The sequence below is a fragment of the Neoarius graeffei genome, chromosome 6, assembly GCF_027579695.1.
Source record: "Neoarius graeffei isolate fNeoGra1 chromosome 6, fNeoGra1.pri, whole genome shotgun sequence".
NCBI lineage: Eukaryota > Metazoa > Chordata > Actinopteri > Siluriformes > Ariidae > Neoarius > Neoarius graeffei.
This window is the reverse complement of record NC_083574.1, coordinates 59,020,974-59,041,792: the sequence shown is the minus strand read 5'-3', so window position 1 is coordinate 59,041,792 and position 20,819 is coordinate 59,020,974. Positions and strand designations below refer to the sequence as shown.

Here is a 20,819-nt window from a genome sequence, read left to right as displayed (position 1 = left end):
CTTTATCACTATGAATCAGTGTAAGTGATTTTTTTAAAACAGTAAATTCTACTTCTTTTGGGAAAACCACTGCTTATTTTAGCTAATGAGAAGGTTGTTTTTAAGGAAGGAAATTTAAGTTTGAATTTGCATCTGATGCATTAATAAATTTAATCCTTTGCCAAATTGTCAGTTAAGGAAATGTACCATTGAGAGAGAGAAACAACAATGAAGAGTACCAAGTTCATGGATTTCCCAAGATGTATATGTGGAGTTCAGGTGTTTTGTATAAACCTAGTTTGATAAATTTTCCATTTGATGAAGCTGATCCAGCAGTCTCTTGAAGGAAAAGTGTGAATACACGTTGTGGTGTTTTTATTTTAATGAAGAATATTGTTGGATCATGTTAAATAACTGTTTTCCTCGGAATAGTGAATTGTTAATTATCAAATGTCTCAATTAAAAAAAAGTTTCATGTAAAAGAGTTATACATGATTGTTCTGTTTTCTCTCTTCTATAATTTTAGGAACAGCCCTGTGATGGACTGGGGTCCCATCCAGAATCTATTCCCATCTCATACCTGGGATAGGCTCTGGATCCACTGCAACACTAACCAGTCAAAAAAATCTTACTGAAGAGGAACAAATTAAATGTAGTACTACAACTGTCATTTAATGTTCATAGAGCAGAGACATAAATTTTACATTGCACATTTCTAGCATACAGTTAATTCTTCAGCGATGCAGTCTTTAACCAATCAGAAATGGGCTGGGAGGCAGAGTCTAAGCGCATCACATCTAACAGCCCTGCTGTGTCACTGAGCTCTAATACTTTTTATGAAAAGAGGAAAATAACTCCACAGGGGAAAGCATTCTGGGATAACATCTTTATGGACAATGACTGGAAGAAGGCCTGGACATTGCCTTAAGTATTGTATTTCCAATAAAATAAAAGAGGTTCACATCAATTTTACACACTAGATATCCAACAAATTTATTTCTAAATTTTTAAACATTGAAAACAAATGCAGTTTTTGCAATATGGACCCAGAAACCTTAACTCATTTATTCTACCACTGTGTCCAATCAATTTCTGGTCTCAACTTGAATAGTGTGTAAAATCAAGATAAACATCTTAATTGACTGCAGAAGTGTGATAATGTATTTTGTCCATGGAGAAAATGACACCTTCATTACAAACCTATTCATTTTGTATGGCAAAATTTCACATACACAAAATACTCCACCCAACTTTAAAAGTTTCTTGCAGGAGTTTAAAGAGTACATGAAATCCCTTAGACTAATTGACACTAAACAAGGCACCATATCCACATAAACCCCTCGTGTGTATTTCAAAGAAGATTAATGTATTTACTTTATTTCCTTTTGTTGTCTCCCCCCCCCCATGTCATTTTATTTATTCATTTACAACTGATTCCAAGAAAGTTAGGACAAAGTACAAATTGTAAATAATGGAATGCAATAACTTACAAGTCTCAAACTGATTGTATTCACAATAGAACATAGACAACATATCAAATGTCGAAAGTGAGACATTTTGAAATTTCAAGTCAACTTTGTCAAATATGCTATACATGCTCGACATACTGTACAGCACAGATGAAATATCAGTCCTCTCTGATCCACAGTACAAACTGGCAATGCAATAAATAAAAATAGAATTGAAAAAACAAAAACAGTATAAACAATCTAGATAGGAACTAGACAGACTAAACACTCAAACAATAAACAGAATAAATAGTATGAACACTAGATAAGAACAAGACAGACTAAACTCAGACAATATAAACAGTATAAAACACTCGAGACGACAATTCCCCCAGGGGAAATTGAGAGAGGGATGCAGTGCGCGTAGCAGTCGCTATCGCAGGAGTTGTACTGTACTGTGTGACTTGCTATGATGCTAACAGCTAGCTAACATGCTAATACCTAGCAAGCAATAATAAAAAACCATAAACAGACATTTTGCAGCAGATTAGGTTTACTTTCCCATAAAACACAAGCAATCAAGGCATTGAAAAAACACCTGATGAGTCAGCAAAAATCAAAACAAGAGTCTTTGTATAGTGTTAAACTTTGTTGCAAAGCAGCTTTACAGAATATGAACGACTTTAAACATGAGCTAATTTTGTCCCTAATCTATCCCCAATGAGCAAGCCTGTGGCGACGGTGGCAAGGAAAAACTCCCTCAGACATGAAACCTCGAGAGGAACCAGACTCAAAAGGGAACCCATCCTCATTTGGGCAACAACAGACAGCATGACTATAAACATGAACAGTTTAACATGAAGACAGTTTCATTGATGGAAACTTTAGGACTGAACTCAAGTTAACAAGTCAACTGTAGTCCTCAGCCATAAAAGCATTACTGCAGCAACAAAAAGCAGATTAGGTACTACCGGTCAACTAATCACACACCCTAGTACCTGGTGCATATCCTCCATACTAAATACAACGAGACCTAATCTTCTAAGAAACAAAGCTGTGAAAACAAGACAACTGAATCCATCAGGAAAGTAAAGATAAAAGGAAAAAAGTCTCCTGGAGGTCTGAGCCTGTTCTTCCTGTAATTTTAAAACAGTATTCATTAGTCAGGTGCACTTTTCAAAGTGTTGTTTGATATACAAAATTGAAGATACAATGCTAAAATGTCCCTTACATTCTTCTCCTGGGTTGCTGTCTTCACTGGAGAGTGAGCTGCTGTAGTCTTCTGTAGGTCTTCATCCTAGATCTTGTTCCCAGATTTTAACACACACAAAAAAAAAAAAAACAGACAAAGTTACAGGTTTCAAAGCATCGTGTTAAAACACTTGAGCAATGTTATGAAATATTTCTTCCCTTTGTGATTGGTGGCTGTACTCACTGGCACAAGATCAGCTGTGGTCCTCTTGATTTCTTCCTCACTCTGCTGTGAGACACTCCTCCTGTTGAACATGGCCAGTAAAGAGAGAACAGAGACTAGAAAAGAGAAAGGGAGGGGGATTTAGTTACATTACTTAATGCGAATGAATAATTCAAAGGAAGAGAGATACCCACCTTGTGATGGACCTGGTTGACATGCAGCTTGATTTTACATAAACCCACATTACAGATTTACATTAGCTAAGCTAATTACTTAACATTTTACATTGACTGTCGTTCTCATCAGCTCAATAAACAAGGACACAAGATAATGCGAGCCCTTTATTACATAAATACATACAATTACACTACAGTTACATAATAAGATTCAACCATTTCCAGCCAACACATGCCACTACAATGATTAGTCTTAATAACTTCAACATTGACATAATACTACACAGTTGAAAAGCTGGGCACTCATTGAGCAAACTGAGTGACCTGGAACACGTACATGAAAAACAATTCAATAAGAAAAAACACCCACGCAGACAAGTTATTACAAAATGAAACAATGAAGTTTACAAAGAGTTTGTCAATAAACACTTTACATTACAGAGAGTACAAACATTGAGCATAAACTACTCATTGAACAGGCTCAAGGAATGCCCGGAAACTACATCATACGTTAAATACACAAACTCAAACTTTTCTATGGACCATGTGTTGGCTGGAGAGGCCTAGTCAAAATACAATAAACCGGACTGTGGTAACTATGTTTGGAGAACACCGGATTGAAGACATTCATCAGGATGTGAAATATAAAAAAAAAAGTGGTCAGTGTGTTCTTCTCAGTGGTGGACTGAGTGTAACCTCTGGACTGAAATCTTTGATGCTTTCCCCCCCCCTTTTTGAAAGGAGATCCTCATTAAAATCACCACAAACAACGATGGGCTGGTGATTTAAAATGGCCAATGAGTCCAAGAGGTTTTTCAAGTTTTGGAGAAAAATTCCCAAACAAAGATTTGGTGTTTGTAAACAGTTGCCAATAGTACTCTGACCAGAGCCTCAATTTTAACAGCAAACTCCAAATCAGTGACCTGTTGCATGTACCTGCGAGGCTCTGCGTGCACAGTCTACAGTACACTGCAACTCCACCTCCATCTTTTTTAGCCATGTCCACACAGCTGTTGTAAGACAGCTGTCTGCTACGTGGGAACATGGCGTACCCCTCCAATTGAAAAATTTCAGCTACAGAAGACCCTGACAAATGAGTCTCTGCAAGGCAAAGCACATCCGCTCGTTGGAGCTCGTGATGTGCTCTCAGGTCCACCATGTGACATGGCAGACCCTGCGTGTTGTGGTGGACAATTGTCAAAACCTTGAGTTTGTCGCACAGATTGAAAACTCAACGGTCTACAGCTGTGGAAAGACGCTCGAGGCATACTTTCCAGAGCCGTCTTGATCTCGGGGTTGGCGTAGATCTCTCTCGTCGAAGTCGCAGACGGTCAGACCTCCCAGCAAAGTTGTGCGGCTTAGAGCTACATAAGCCATGCCTGGTTCGAAGACGCGTTTCAGGCACACAACCGCCGACGCCATCGTCATGCCTTGTACTTTGTGGGCCGTACAGGCAAAAGCCAACTTCATGGGGAACTGGAGACGAACAACCCCTTTTTTGCTGCTCAGGTTCTCCTCAGACCTTTCAATATAGGCCAGATTATCTGAGGGACCCAAGATCTTTTTGCGGAATCTGTCCTGCTGTGGGATTGTCCAGCTGGAGTCCAATCAACTTTATATTTTAGCTCGCTCTCCGTCATTATGTGCGAGATGGCTCCGAATGTTCCGTTAACAATTCCGTCCTCCACGTCGAGATTCCTGGTCAACATAACGTGTACTCCTTGGTCAGCCATTATGTTGTCAGGCAAGTCTCGCTGGTTACCTTTAACAGTGAACACCATAGTCATGCAGCCGGTTGTAGGCATTTTCTGGTAATCCTGAGCTGCGATGTCAATGGCATCCTGGTGGAGGGAGGCTACGGTGTCAAGAGCTGTGACGGTCAACTTTGTTGGTAGCATATATGTGTAGCCTGTCTACTGGACAATCCTCAACATCGGCCACTGCCTGTGTGAGCAACCCTCCATCTTCATCGCTCAAAGGATCGAGCTTTTGCTTCACTCTCAGGCGGTTCAAGAGCTCAGCAAAAGCTCGATCGTCCTTCTGTCGCATGATCTAAGGATGACCATTTTGAAGTGAAGTGATCCTTCCAGAGATCAAACTCCATCTCTGCATACACACAGCGGCTTGGCTTTACCGAGAGGTGGCAATTGAAAAAGTCACCTACAGCAAGGACAGAAATTCCTCCGAACGGCTTCTTGTTTCCTTGGATCTGTTGAAAACCCCAGTTGATGTAAGCGAACAGCTCTTTGGAAACCATGGAGATCTCGTCAATGATAAGAATCTCCACGTTGGACAGCGTCGCTTGGACCTCAAGGGCATTTCCAAGACCTTGATACGGTGGCTTCAAGGATCTTGGCAGTTTGAAGACGGAGTGCAACATCACGCCAGAGATGTTGAAGGCTGCTGCGCCAGTGAAGGCAGTCAGCAGCACCGCAGGCTGGGACACGTCTGCATGGTCCCGGAATCTGGGGAACTCCCGCAGAATCCTCGTTGCCTCCTGGTGAATGCACTTGATTACGTGCGATTTACCACAGCCAGCTCCCCCGGTCAAAAAGTAATAAAACGGCTTGACATCGTGGCCCCACACAAGTTCAAAGCACCACTGACACATGCTGTAGAAGATAGAAGCCTGCGTTTCGTTCAGACTTTGATACATTTTTCTCACAAAGTCTGGACTCAACTGTGGTGCCTCTATCCTAGGCACAGAGCTCCTCCCATCTTTGAATTCATATTCCGGAACTACTACTTGGTCTTCACGCTCGTCAGGTTCTTGCTCTGCAAGACACTAACTGGTCTGCCTCTACTTCAGGCACAAGAGTCCAAATCATTAACTATAGGGCTGTGCACCTGATACTGTTCCAACGCTTCATCAAGCTTTCAACCTTGACCTTCGTAGCGTTGTTTGTTGTGGTCTACGATGTCTGACACACATGCCCCCCTTTTGGCCACACTTATAAAACTGCTCGTAGGTCGGGTGTGCGTCATCTCTCAGGTCATCAGATCTGTGTGGGAGATAAAGTTTGAGCAGTCTTCTATAGAACTTCAGGCGTTTTCTTCTGAGAAGCGAGGAAATAATTGCTGGCTTTCCAGTCCTCTTCTGAACAAAAGCCCATGTCATGTAAGAGGGGGATGCCGCTTCTACTTTCAGTTTGCTGTCCGTACAACACCCTGTACTCTGACGCAAACTCTGCCATGCATGTGCACTCTGGATCGACAGGCCTGCAGGTGTATTTGTCAGGCAGGCCCGACATCCACACCTCCGAACCCGGCTCCATTTGCTTGAGTCTGCCAATAGGGTGACTCCTTCAGACCCTCCTCATCGGTCTGAAGGAACACAACAGCCCGGGAGCACCTCTTCAGGCGTAAGCTGCAGGTGCGAGCAACAGCCTCTTGAGTGCTGACCTCTGTTTAACATAGGCCTGCATAACCTGCTTCATTTCGTCACGCTCATTTACATTGGACTGTTACGTTTTTGATGTTCTTAAGGAATTCAGTCATCTTGTGCTCTGGCTTCGACACATAGGACATCATGTACATGATGCAGCTGTAGTCATCCACAACGTACTGGATGTCCATGTTGGCGTTCCAGGCACGAAGCAGGTCTGGGTTGTACTGATTAACCCAGCAGTCATTCAGATGCCGCTTCAGGACCACGATGTTGCCGTTCGCGGTGTGGTGGAAGAGCTTACGGTACTCCTTGTGCATCAAACCACATCGGTCGAGCAACTCCATCAAGCTGCTAAATGAAGCGCCTGCATCCATGAGCAAGTATCTAACTTGCTGAAGCTTGGCTTTGGCCTTCTTTCGCTTTAGTGAGTGCCTGCTTCAGTGCTCTAGCAGCAGCCTCATCTGGATCTTTGTCTAAACCTTCAGAGGGGCGATCAATGGGGGGGCCTAGTGATGGTTTTATCCACAGGCAGTTTAGAGAAGCCAAACCTACAGGCAACGTTGCCTTTTTTGCAGGACTTGGAATGGTTCCTGCTGTGCACCTGAACCTCCAAGACAATTCTGTGGAGCTCCAGGTCTGTCTCGGGGTCAGGCATCTCACACGAGATGTAGCGATCTATAAACGCTGCTACTTTGGCATCAAAAGGTGTCGTCAAATTTGGGTGCGTTTATCCAAATTAGCATGTGTATATGGGGGACTTCCTCTAGCTTGGAACTCAACCCTATAAAAGTAATCCTCTACTTCACCAATGGGCTGTGCTGGTGAGAGGATAAGGTTGATCAGAACATCGACTCACTTTTCAAACATGCGCATTACTGTTACGGGGTTGCTCTGCAGAATATCGCATTTCGCTTTCCAGTCGAGCTCTGAAAAGTCCCCTAGTTCTCCCTGCTGAGCTTTTATGACCTCAGGCCATCTCATCTCATCTCAGCAGCAGCGAACGTTGCAAAAAAAAAAAAAAGGGTTTGCCAATTTGCCGGACCATGGCATGGACTTTTTTTCCCAATAAACCAGGGTGCCTCGAAGAGGTTGCATAAACCGAATTGCGTCTTGGCTCATAATGAGCCGTTGCACCTCGTCTTGGTCCAGGAGCATGAGGTTGTTAATATGACTGCCATCTGGAGCTCTGGACTTGACTTTGCGCATTTGAATAGACATGCTGTTTGTCACCAGGTGTGTTTGTGACAAACTGCACAAAGAAAAGATGTTTGGTCGCTAGCAAAACGTGTATCAGCAGCAAACAGCCTGCAATTAAGATGCATGCTAGGCGAGAGCAAGAAGGTTCTGGGTTCATCCAGTGTGCTCTGTCAGGAATTGCACAGGAAAAGCCATGGCTTCTAGTTTCGGTATGGCGAAGAACTCTACTGGTTTGTTGCCCTGGGTGGGGGCAACGCTAAATATTCCATCGCCATATGTAAGAATTTCCTGCGCAAGGTCAGGCAGCTGCATACACATGTCCAGAGTCAGGCCAGGTCTCAGCTCATCAGCTTCCCTGGGCTGATGTCTATCGGGGTCCGGGTCGTTCTGACTACTAAAAACCTCAGAGGTCTATGCCAGCCTCAAGGTCTCCCTGATGCTGCTCCGGCTGTGCAGCATCAGCAACGTTATGCTGCGAGTCGTCTTTATTGACTGACTCGTCAAAAGTGGCACCATCATTAATGGATACATCCTGATACTCAGGATGCATCTTTTTAAGCGTAGCCAGGCCAACTAAAACATTTCATGTTAACGGTATAGAAATGCTGGTAGCCCTTATAGTTAATGCGCCTCTTTAATTTAACCTGAAGTAGCTGCGCTTCCAATCTGGGTCTTGGGAGACTGTTGACCGTCGCTTCCATCTCTGATGGAACGCACAACAGCTCTGTGGACTGCTTTTTGCTGTCCTTTGGGCAGAGCGATAACCTTGGCGAAAGGCAGTATTTTTGCAATAAGCTGCCTCTCGAGCACGTTGAGCGTAGCCAACTCTGGGGGGATTGGTGCCAACTCCAGTCGGTTTGCGGTGACTATTGGTGGTATGCGTCCCCTCTTCAAGTGGCTGTCACACGTGTGACAGATCCACTCCTGCAGTTGCTCGTGTAACAGAGCAATGTTCAGAGCAGTTGTCACAAAAATGGACATACTTGCCTGTTAAGCAGGCTGCTGACACTGGATTTTTGGGTGTAGTTTCCCGTTGCATAATTTAACCCGATTAGGAAACATTGCTGTTACACACCATACAAACGCACGTTGGTCCATGACGAATTCTCACAAAATGCTGTGATGCGGCTTCCATCACAGGGTTAAAAGGAACAGTCCATCGTACTTCCATAATGAAATGTTCTCCGAATTGAGACGAGCTGCTCCGTACCTCTCCGAGCTTTGCACGACCTCCCAGTCAGACGCGCTGTTACTCCTGTTAGCAATGTAGCTAGGCTCAGCATGGCCAACGGTATTTTTTGGGGCTGTAGTTAGATGCAACCAAACTCTTCCACATTTTTCCTGTTTACATAGGTTTATATGACCAGTGACATGAAACAAAGTTCAGTTACACAAATTGAAACGTGGCGATTTTCTATGCTATGGAAAGTCCGCACTATGACGACAGGTGTACGAACACCTTCTGCGCGCTTCGACAGCGCTGTCGAAGCGCGCAGAAGGTGTTCGTACACCTGTCATTATAGTGCGGACTTTCCATAGCATAGAAAATCGCCACGTTTCAATTTGTGTAACTGAACTTTGTTTCATGTCACTGGTCATATAAACCTATGTAAACAGGAAAAATGTGGAAGAGTTTGGTTGCATCTAACTACAGCCCCAAAAAATACCGTTGGCCATGCTGAGCCTAGCTACATTGCTAACAGGAATAACAGCGCGTCTGACTGGGAGGTCGTGCAAAGCTCGGAGAGGTACGGAGCAGCTCGTCTCAATTCGGAGAACATGTTTCATTATGGAAGTATGGTGGACTGTTCCTTTAATCACAGCCTGTGAATGGCAGGGGTGTGTGGGGCACTAGCTTCCTATATTTTCTTTTGATCCTTAATGCCCTCTGCATCTTGCTAAAGATGCAAAAAGTAGTATCTGTGGACAGTTTGGTTATTCTGCGCTGGCTACAGCATAACCTAAACTCAGGATCACTGTGGTACCTAGCATTGAAACACTCCATTTTCTTTTGCCTAAAGCGCTGGTCGGATATGTACTCCATCATATATACTTTGTCTACGCCGAGAAGCAGGATCGGCCTTATACTTGTCTAGTGTAATTTTAGTCTACTCTGAAAAGCGGGATCCGCCTTATACTTATCTTTAATGTAATTTTTTTGTCTACTCTGGAATGCAGGATCTTCCTTATCTTTGGATAATGAATTCTCTCTTTCTTTGAACTTTTGAATAATGGCTGAAAGACAATAACTTGTTTCCTACGATTGTCTAGTGAATTTTATTTTGCCTGCTTCCATTTTTTTCCATTCTAAATTCCAGGCAGTTGTCATACTTATTTTTTCATATACTGATATTACTTTTTTTGACAACATGGCACACTGGTGCATGTTGGTCTTTGCTACCATTTTGTTTTCTTCAGGCCTTTTGTTGCTGGTTTTTACCTCATTAAGATATTTTCATTTGTTGGAGGGAGAGCTGTCCTGGAGACTTTTTCTACTGACGATTGCTGAAGACATTCACTGGAACCGACGGCTTCAAATGACAAGCACAAACTCATAGGTGGCAAAAGGTCCATGATCTGCAAAGAGTTTGAGCAGGTGCTCAGCCAGGTCACTGATTTCAGTGAAGGTCTTCATGATTGCAGTTCTGTAGTGGTCTGGTAGACCTGTTGAATTTCTGGCATGTGAATCAAACACACCATACCTCCCCGATTTGTCAGAAAACTGCAATAACCTCTGGAGATACAATGATGAACGCATGCCTAACATGACCTGACAGACACTGAAGCTCTTCAGCAAGGGAAGAGAGACCCTGGTTTCCATCGCTGCTGGGTTTGACGAGTCCACATTTAATGCCGGACATGTGGACATCGTACATATTTGTGTCTGTCAGGACTTGTTTTGGCATTTCCTCAACGCCAAGATGGTCATCATTGTATCTTCTCTCCAAGATCAGCTGTTGTTTCACTGCTATGTACAGTGAATCGCCCTGTGCCAGCACTCCATCAAGGACAGCTGTGTTGAAGTGACAGCCCTCATTCTCAAAAGTGAGAAAAGTCAGGGACATGCAGGAACACTGATGATTCCTAGAGAATTCACTGTACCTCATGTCTGACTGGCTAGCCCTAACAGCGACAGACTGACCCCCACTTACTGTTGCACTTACCTTGACGCTTGCCTGTAAAGATGTTAAAAGGTTAATTAGTAAGTTAGTCACAATTAGTTAGTAGTTACTACCCATTATTACCAGCATCGTCATTAGTACTGTTAACTATTACTACTAGTAGTAATAGCAGTCATAACTAATCACATTATAAACTGTTGTACAACCTCATTTTCAGCAAGTTTGTCAGATCAATTAAACACATCTATAAAAAAAGCTGACAATCTTACACATTATGGCAAGTATACTTGGCTACACATTACATTATTCCTTATTTAAAATTCAAACATGTTGAGACCATCGTGTGTTCTTGTTTTTCCCATGGTCTTCTAGAATAAAGTTTAAAGGAGGATTTTAAAAGGTCCTTTAAAGGAGGCTACTACCTTCACCACACTGACACTGCAGGATGTTGACTTTACAAGTACAGAGGTTCTCTGACCAGTATTATTAACTTGGTAAGTTTACCAAGATAATCATTTAGAAAACCTCTGTACCATTACTTATCTTGAAACAATCACTAAAGCCATATCAAACTATTTAGACTATTACTCTTAATTATTTCTTCTTTAATTGTTTATGCATTTGAGTTGAAAAACTACACACCCACAAGCACTTTATTAAACCCACGATAAACCCAAATGTAAATGTCCTGACCTCTTTAGCAGGGGAGCTGGAGAGTCCATTGTCGATTATCCAGGGCCAGGAAGTCAATGAGGGAAACTGTGTCCATGTCTGTGATAAGTCATAACTCCAATTAATATTTAGACAATGAGGAAACAACGCACCAAGTTGATACAAGAAAAGTGTATTTCAATTTCTCACTGACACTTGTGAACTGCAGAGAAAGATAATGCTATCAGATGTTAAATGAACCAGTTTAATGTAGTTACAGCTGATTTTACAGTACATGTTCTGTGTCAACTGTGGAGTAAATACCTTAGCTGGGCAAGGAGACTGATGGGCCACATCTTTAATGGTCCTGGATGGTCCAGCTGGTGAAGGAGTCTTCATCCTGGGCACCTGAAAAATAATTCAGTAAAATGAAGACTTTAAGGACATTATGAGCTTTACTTAATAGGAATAGTACTTACCTTCACAACCGGGGAACAGCAGGGGTCTCCGGATCACCCAAACTGCAGGACAACCTGACTGGAGGGGACTCCATCAGCTGTTGACACACGAGAACAAACATGTTAAACTTAATGTCTCCATGAACACAATGTGTGTTCTGTGTGAGATTGTGTCTGTTGGGGCAGAGTGTAACATACGTTGGTCACTGAAATTTGGGTGCGGGGGGGATGGTCCATCCATGGTCCTGGACCGAGGAACCGGGCTGGAGGGGGTGTCATCCTCCAGTCTCTGACAGCCTGGTTGGAGGGGATCCAACCAGCTGTCGACAGATGAGAACAAATACATCAAAATTCAGACAGACAGTCTAGTTATGTCTCCATGAAGACACCGTGTCAACTGTAAACATTCACTGTGTCAGTTGTGTGACATACATTGTTCACAGGAGACTGGCGGTGGTGGTGGGGGCGGGCGTCTCTCTGCAGTCCTATGATGTCTGGCTGCCGCTGGGGAGGCCACCTGCACCACCAAATAAAAGATGGCACCAGTAACTGTAGAACAAGAAGCTTTATAACACAGTCGAGAAGAGACAGACAATTTACCTTCTTGCTCACTGGAGGAGACCTGCAGTCCTCCATGCCAGACAGCTAAGAAGGAGACACCTCCACAGCACGAAGGATTGGGCTACTGAACCACACTGGGTTCAGTGGGAGGAAGGACTCCTGTGAACAACCAAAAAAAAAAAAAAACACAAACACCCCACATGAACATTTGTCTGGTCAAATATACAAACTTTAAATATTAACCAGTTAACTTATTGCAAAAAATAAATAAAATCACTCACCTGCTGTGCCACGCTGGCCTGACCAGGAACCTGCGACTGGGAAAGTTATCACATTTGATTAAATAGATGCTTTTTAATTATAACTGAAGCCATTCACCAAAATGTAAATGCACAATATAATAAACTTTACTAACCTTGCTTCTCTGACCAATGACCTTCCACTGGAAGGGGTCAGGAGACAGGAGCACATAACTCTCCCTTCACAACCAGCTTAGGAGATACCTTCCCAAGTGGCTGCAAAGGAGTGGGAGACACCGGGGGAGGAGGTGGTGTCTCAAGGAACTGCTCTATGGCAGCCCACAGCAGCTGGGTGAGGATGCCCATCCCTTCACAGTCGCTCAGGTGAACCTGCAGACATGACAACAAATCCATTTACAGACGAAGTTCAACTATAAAAGAGTAGCTCATGTTGACTGGTTCATGTCAGCACGAGAAATTACAACAAATTAGACTTTATCACACAGATATTCTACTTACACCATCTCTGCTCCAGAGATCCAAGCGCATAAGGGGGAAGTGCTCCACCACAGAGAAGTAGCTCACACCTAAATATATAAAAATGAAAAACAAGTCATTACAACATCCACACATGTATTATGACCATGTTCATTACTATATCACAGACATTAAGTACATTTCTTTCTTGTTTTATTAACATTTTTACACACCCATACGAGCCGTCATGCGGTGGTACTCTTGGCGCAGGAGGACCTGGTACGTCTCATCCTCCTGCGGGGGGGGACGACACACGACTGCAGCACAAAAACCTGTAGAAAACATTTTAGAAAACAAAAAACCATATTCGTTACCAAATCGGCATTTTCATTCAAAATCACACGTTACAATAACTACACATTTATTAAAAGCTCATACATTGATTACTCTGAGATTAAACGCATCTCGTGTGTTGTTAAACTACAAATACAAGACAAGCGAGACATGAAAACACGTACCTCCGGCCAGCGGCTCCTCACAGCAGTGAGGAAACTTGCATAATCAACGGCTGCCTCGTCGATGGTCCTGCTCGCCGTCAGGTTGTTGCTGGGGGCATGAACACACCACGTCAGGGGGCCAAGGAAGATCAGCATGCAGGACCTCCGTCCGCAGTGTGGGCCCCAGGGGTCGACATGACACCAAAAGAGAACTTCTTCCCTTCTGGCATCACGGCAAAACCGTCCGCAAGGGACCAGAGGTGGGAGTCCCCGACAATCAGAACGAACTGCAACAAAGAAAATTTCTTTAGCATGAAAATCATTAATCCCTCTCAAGATCAATTACTTTCTTCATAAACTGGACAATAACACCTTGTCAGGAGACTCCAGTGGGATGACCAACTTGTGGCTCCGTCCTGTGAGCTTTGAGGTTGGCCACTTCCACACACGATGGCGGAACCCGGTACCCTGGCCTGTTTAGTAAAAGACAAACCAGATAACGGCATTATTGAATTGAAAACAAACCAGGAAAAGAATCACTCGTTTATACAAGTAAAACAGTACAGAAAAGAAAACCAGTTTAAAAGGCTTAATATTGATGAATTAATTTATTGATCATTTAGGGATAAAACAGGTGGATACTCACGTGGTCAAACTTTGGGAAGCACATCTCCCATGCTCCAGAAAGGCTTGGCTGGGGGTGAAGATCCAACCAACTGATAACATAAAATAATAAGCATAAGAGACAAGTTCAAACAAGACACAAAAAAAGTAATACAAAAAAAAAAAAACCACCACATTAAACCTCAGACAATGTCTCATATGAACATACGTTGCTGACTGGAGCTTGGGAGCGGGGGGTGGGTGGGTCTTCCTGGCCCTCGACTCTGAACGACACCATCTGATGAAACATTAACATCAATGACATGGCAGACAGAACTCAGCAGTTAAAAAGAAAGTGATTGATGTGACATTCCTACAGCTATTTTCATGCAGACAGTTGTGACACAGAAGCTTATCTACTGTGTAAATACCTTCGGGGGAAGTGAAGGGAGTCTGCTCCTCCAGGTCAAGCTTCCTCCATCGGTGCCTCAGACCTCCTTCCCTTCCTCAGCATCCTGCTGGACAGAAAACAAACAAACAAAAAAAACTTCTTCCAAAGTTTAACTGACCTAAACCTTAACCTACCTTAACTACTTGATGTAAAATGATCTAAGAGAACCTAATAAATTATATATAAAAAAACGTGAAATGTGATCGAGTGTGAGTGAACAAATCTGCTCCAGGAGTCTTGAGGATGAGTTGAGTGCGATGAGTCTTGAGTGCAATGATCAGTCTCAGCTGTGAATAAAGTACTTATACCTCTGGTCACAATCAAAGAAAACCTGCAATAAAAATAGAAAAAATGTCCTGTTACTTGGAGTCAGTGTGAGCAACAAGTCAACAGCATAACATAACATGTTTACTTTTCATGGTGTGAGAGCACAGAGCATTGCCTGTTGACTTCAGTAAACTTTTTCCCCCCCCTCAAGAAAAATACTTGCACTATAATCATCCCCCACAAATAAAATACCACCAACTTCAGCAAATGTGCAGGATTATCACCAAAATGTACATTAATTACTAAAAGTTGTAGTAATGTATGAAAATGCTCCCTTCTCCATTTAATCAATAGACTTAAATTACATATAGGCAGTATATTTTAACTCCATACCAAAACATTTAACCACAGTTTATCATATTTAACATTCACAATTTAATATAAACACTAGCCTGAATATATAGATAAATATATAGCTTTCAACTTTAATGTAAACACCAGCTTAAATTAAAGATCCACCCCAAAATCATGAGTTTATCTTCAATAACCTGAATTTTGTTTAACCATCCTGATGTCTTTGGGTCAAAAATGACCCGAAACTTTAACAGCAGAGAAAACCCTTTTAATGTCCCCCCAACTTGAAATTTTATGACTTTTCCTAAAATGGCAGTATCTTGGTGTTAAAATGGGGGCAGCTCAAGCTGTGAGGCCCAGCTCCAGCTAAAAGCAGCCAGCCCTGTTAGCTTTTAGCTCGGCTTAATGCTCATGAATAGAAACAAACAAATCAACCGTAAACTCACCAGAGATCAATATCTACCTTTAATAATCTCACTTTTGTTAAAGATGTATTCATATTACCACAGTTACACAGCGAGCCCAGCTCCGTCAGCTTTTAGCTCGGCTTAATGTTCATGAATAGAAACAAAACTGTAAAATCACCAGAGATTAATATCCATCTTTGTTAATCTCATTTTTGTTAAAGATGTATTCATATTAAAACAGTTAGCACTGTAAGCTTATGGCTTGGCTCCAAGTTTTGATATAGAAAAAGCAGTCATGCTACAATGTCAGCATTGTATTCTACATACGCTGCTACAATTTAGCAATGGAGCATAATGCTATGATGAAATTTAAAAATGAAAAAAAGCTTACTGATGAATCAGCAGGCACTGCTCTCTCATTCTCTCACCCACTATGAAAATTAAACATGTTCACTGTGTCTGATCTACTGTTCACTTACCTGTGATGTGGCCAGAAGGGGCCGAGCAAATTCAAACACGGCTTTTTATATAACCAGCAGACACGTGCACACAACTGTCCAATCAGAGTCCTCCTGTAGACGTCATCTGTTTTCAAAAGTGTATCGTCAAATCAGATGGCTGATTAATTTGTGGGCTACATGATTAGTCAGACCCTCCAAGTTTCTTCTTCTGTCGATTTATTGGCGGTTAACAATCGATGTGCATTACTGCCATCTACCGGGCTGAGGTGTGATCAAGGGATATTAATCGTTGCAAATGCTTACATGAGAATAAATCAAAACTGAGTCTGTAGTCAGACCTTGAGCAGGTCACGTACTGATAGAATGTTCAAAAAGATACAATATGTCTCAAGCAATGTGTTATCATAACAGTACAATACACAGTGAGACAAGGTCACAGAAGAATTCTAGCCTTCTTGCTGAAATGGTAAAATAGAATGGAGTAGAATATTAACAAGAGATGCATGCTCGAGTTAATCTTTGCTCTTCTTGACGTGTATTGGTGCTCAGAGGGCGGGCATGCCCTATCAGCCCTCGTCCCACCTCACCGGAGCTTAGAGAAACTCAAGCCAAATTGTCCCATGAACCAAACAAAAAAACCTTCCCGTAAACCAATTACGAGGATAACCAACCAAAAAAAATCTTCCCGTAAACCAATTACGAGGATAACCAAACAAAAAACCTTCCCATAAACCAATTACGAGGACAACCAAACAAACTCTTCCCGTAAACCAATTACGAGGATAAACAAAAACTCTTCCTGTAAACCAATTACGAGGATAACCAAACTCTTCCCGTAAACCAATTACGAGGATAACCAAACAAAAATCCTTCCCGTAAACCAATTACGAGGATAACCAACCAAAAAAAAAAAAATCTTCCCGTAAACCAATGAGGGTAACCAAACAAACAAAAAAATCTTCCCATAAACCAATTACGAGGATAACCAAAAAAAAAAAACCCTTGCCGTAAACCAATTACGAGGGTAACCAAACCAAAAAAAAAAACCCCTTCGCGTAAACCAATCGAGGGTAACCAAAAAAAAAACCCTTCCCATAAACCAATTACGAGGATAACCAACCAAAAAAAAAAAAAAAATCTTCCCGCAAACCAATTACGAGGATAAACAAAAAATCTTCCCGTAAACCAATTACGAGGGTAACCAAACCAAAAAACCTTCCCATAAACCAATTATGAGGATAACCAAACAAACTCTTCCCGTAAACCAATTACAAGGATAACCAAACAAACCTTCCCGTAAACCAATTACGAGGATACTGATTATTAAAAAAAACAATTCTATTTGCTAGTTGAGTGTCCTTTAAATACTGTGTTAGAGCGGTTACTGCCAATTGTGAATGGCTTACTTAAGTTGTCTATAGTTACAGATTTTCTTAATGTTCTCCCCATCTTCTCTCTTTCATTGGAATACTGTGTACAGTGTATAACATGCTCAACCTTTTCTACTTCTCCACAGTGTGCACAGGCCCCAGAATGATGTTTCCCTATTGTATACAACCCACTATTTAGGCTACATCCACACGACAATGAGATGTTATTTAAAAATATATCACATCCAAATGGGCAACGATCAGTAAAATATCAGGTCCATATGGCAACACAACGCTTTGCTGAAAACGATGCAATACACATGCCACACCTCTAGGGGCGCTGTAAGACTGTCCCTTCGGAGACACCAGAACAATAGAAGTAGTAAGGACGCATGCGCATAAACTTATGCGCGAGACTTCATATTAGCCACAAAGTCAGGAAAATCTGTTCGTAAAATTACATTATAATGACCAAATACAATGAAAAGTATTTTTCCAGTCTCACCTGTGAAAGGTAATCCCATGTGATCTCGTTTGGACAGCAAACCTGTTGGTACAGTTAAATGCAGCTAATCTTTATTCTCTGCTTTGACCCATCCAATATGGCGGCGAGGATGACGCATGATTCTACGCAGAAGGCGGCGTCTTTAATGGTCCGGAATAAATTGAATGCTACACATTGACGGATTAATTTGCTCTTCTACGCCCTTTTTGAAGAATGTATTGTAGGACTTAAACTAACATCTGAAGAGGTGAGATCACTTTTTCCCCCCCATTTTTGCTGGTGGGATTGACTCTGCCCTAAGGGCAGAGTCTCTCTCTCTGCACCATTACATAATAAATATTCACAGTGAAAATATTTTGTAAGCGCGTTTCATGAACCAAGTTATAGGATTTGTTGACAACTCGCATCGAGTTCGTTACACTTCTACCCGGCGTGAAGCACTCAGTCATGTGGTTGTGACGTCATCGTAAACAAATCTGTTTTACTCATCCAGACGACTTCACAACGGCAACGTTGCCAGATCTTTCCACTCTGGAACCCGTTCTCAAAAAGATTGCGTTTTGGGCACCCACAACGCTGGTGCCGTGTGGATACCAGGCCTAAACGATAAGCAATTGTATCGGAGTCACCTGAATTCGTTGCCGTGTGGACAGGGCCTTAGACTTGTGTGTCCCATCCTCAGCCTCGTCAACCAAACCTCCTCCTGTCGTTTCAGTTCACCACCCCTTCTAAACAGCACCTCCTTTTGTAAATTATATAGATGCCTTCCTTTCTCCTCTGTATTCCATCTCTCCTGCCACATTTTGTTGATGTTGTCTTTGATTATTACTTTAATTTCTGCCTTGCTTAATGGGACTTCTAACTCGACCTCATTTGCCTTGATGGCCTCTTTGGCCATTTTATCCACTCTCACTGCCCTCAACCCCCTTATGAGCTGGAACCCATGTGAACTGAATAAAAGTTGTTGATAATCTTAAATACGAGATAGTTAATTTCATCTAAGAGATCTTGTCAGCATGTAGATTTTCCACTCTGGATACTATTTAAGGAAGACATAGAATCTGAGCAAATAACTGCTTTACTAGGCTTCACCTCCTCCACCCACTGCAGGGCCAGTAGAATAGCCATCATTTCTGCTGAAAAAAAAAAAAAACCTGACAAGTGATCTGACATCCTTTTCCCAATACTTATATTGTAGCTGGGGATGAATACTGCTGCTCCTGTCTTACCAGTTGCGTCTTTAGAAGCATCTGTATATACATCTGTGTCGTGTCATCATACATTACTTCTAAATACTGTTGTACATTCTGGTTTGCCATCTCCTTAGTTTTCAAATTTACAATAGGGAAATAAAATAACCAAGGGGGAATGATTGACCTTGTAATTGTTTTGCAAAGAGGAATGTCACTGATCCCCAATTGATCTGCCTGCTGATTACCATCCCACCCAAAACTGCATTCCCTTAGTACCGGTTTGGTTGGGTGATTGTCTTCATGACCCTGTAGGTTTAGCCAATACGATACTGATAATTTCAGTCACCTGAGGTCCAGTGGCATCTCCCCTACTTCCACCTGAAGTGCTGGGACTGGAGAGGTCCTGAAGGCACCCCAACATATACGGAGGGCTTTGGCTTGTATCTTATTTAGCTCTAACAAGGAAGTCTTGGCTGCTGAATTATATGCTATACATCCATAATCCAATACTGGTCGAATTAGGGCACTATAAATTCTTTTCAAGGATGTGCTTGATGCCCCCCAGTCATTCCCTGCTAAGCATTTCAGAATATTAATTCCCTTTTTACATTTGTCTATAACCTTTTGAATATGATTTTTAAAAGAAAGTTTATCATCAAACCATACACCAAGGTATCTTAACTTATCCGTTTGCTTGAGTGGCTGCCCATACAACCTGAGGTCCACTGTAGGGTTAACCCTTTGAGAAACATAACTTGTGTCTTTTCAACAGATAAATGAAACCCCCACTCATGTGACCATCTTTCAACCTCATTTATAGCCATTTACATTCTGTCCCTAATGGCCCTTTTCCACTACCCTTTTTCAGCTCACTTCAGCCCGACACGGCTCGCGTTTCGACTACCAAAAACCAGCACGACTCAGCCCTGCTTAGCCCCTAAAACTCGCACCGTTTTGGAGTGGGGCTGAAGCGAGCCAAGCCGTGCCGAGTGAGGCTGGGGGCGTGAGCAGACACTCCCCTGTGCACTGATTGGTGAGGAGGAGTGTCCTCACATGCCCACACACGCCCCGCGAGCACGCTGGGATCTGTAAACACCACAAACCCGGAAGGAGAATAATTACGAATTACGAGAATCTCTGAAGCCTTATGCGCCTCGCCTCATCTATACGCTCTTGCCAGTATCTGTTGGCATTGTCGGTGACAACAAGCCACAGCACCAAGACCAGCAACACTAACGACTCCATGTCCTCCATGTTTATTGTTTACTATTCGGGTCGTGAGACTACCGCTTAAAAGCTCACTGAATCAGTGACATACAGAGCATCGTGAACGAGTTCGCGGAGCGCAAGGCTCGTCGTATGCCCTTCAAATAATGCGCGCAGTAGGCTATTGATGTTTTATTATGAGCCATGTACAGTATGTCACCTAATGTTTTTTTGTTTCTGAGTTACATGTTCGTTTGAAGGACTTAATGTACAAAATAACAGTTGCACCCCGTAGTGTTGAAATTGGTAAACACAGTGCATTCAGTGAGGTTTGCACTGCCCTCCGTTTATTTCTGACTCTTCCTGTCACCGTTGCAACCTCTGAGCGCTCATTC

At 42.5% G+C, this 20,819-nt stretch overlaps 1 protein-coding gene and 1 long non-coding RNA gene across 5 annotated transcripts in view; one reads left to right on the top strand and one right to left on the bottom strand.

Annotated features, from left to right (window-relative positions):
• pskh1 (protein serine kinase H1) overlaps positions 1–20,819 on the top strand; it is a 55,364-nt gene that overhangs the window by 21,964 nt on the left and 12,581 nt on the right. The window lies entirely within an intron of this gene.
• LOC132888035 (uncharacterized) lies at positions 626–16,261 on the bottom strand. 4 transcript variants are annotated; one of them, XR_009654892.1, is made up of 20 exons: positions 16,169–16,261; positions 14,642–14,992; positions 14,440–14,508; positions 14,254–14,323; positions 13,980–14,080; positions 13,629–13,894; positions 13,344–13,442; positions 13,153–13,220; positions 12,810–13,023; positions 12,676–12,711; positions 12,434–12,553; positions 12,266–12,350; positions 12,032–12,153; positions 11,855–11,931; positions 11,700–11,783; positions 11,418–11,495; positions 10,767–10,778; positions 2,863–2,957; positions 2,659–2,730; positions 626–2,563 (listed from the first exon to the last, which is right to left on the bottom strand). It is a non-coding gene; the product is annotated as an uncharacterized LOC132888035 (long non-coding RNA). The 4 variants fall into 4 exon arrangements; XR_009654893.1 differs by lacking the exon at positions 10,767–10,778 and having other exon boundaries at positions 14,403–14,508; XR_009654890.1 differs by lacking the exon at positions 10,767–10,778 and having other exon boundaries at positions 16,169–16,260.